Source organism: Wasmannia auropunctata, unplaced genomic scaffold, assembly GCF_000956235.1.
Source record: "Wasmannia auropunctata unplaced genomic scaffold, wasmannia.A_1.0 LD334741.1, whole genome shotgun sequence".
NCBI classification, from domain to species: domain Eukaryota; kingdom Metazoa; phylum Arthropoda; class Insecta; order Hymenoptera; family Formicidae; genus Wasmannia; species Wasmannia auropunctata.
The window spans coordinates 23179-23597 of record NW_012028149.1 but is presented as its reverse complement, the minus strand read 5'-3'; positions in this window follow the sequence as shown (position 1 = coordinate 23597).

Below are 419 nucleotides of genomic sequence, written 5' to 3'. Positions count from 1 at the left end.
AAATAATAGATATCGAAAAGATTAGACAGACCCCTACACAAGGTAAAAATATTTATTAAATCTTTGCCTTACTAAATAAATGAGTCTACAATATACCAAAAATAATAGACATCTCGAAAAGATTAGACAGACCCCTACGCAAAGTAAAAATATTTATTAAATCTTTGCCTTACTAAATAAATGAGTCTACAATATACCAAAAATATTAGATACCGAAAAGATTAGAGAGACCCCTACGCAAGGTAGAATGTATATTAAATTGAATATCTATTAAATCTTCGCCTTACTACAAAAGAAGCATTAAAGCACGTATTTTTTGTTTTTACAATAGATATTATTTATGTAATAGGCGGAGAGAGGGGCTCCGCCCCTCCCCCCTGCACCCCCCCTTCCCGCTTGCGCCCATACTACCCACTGGG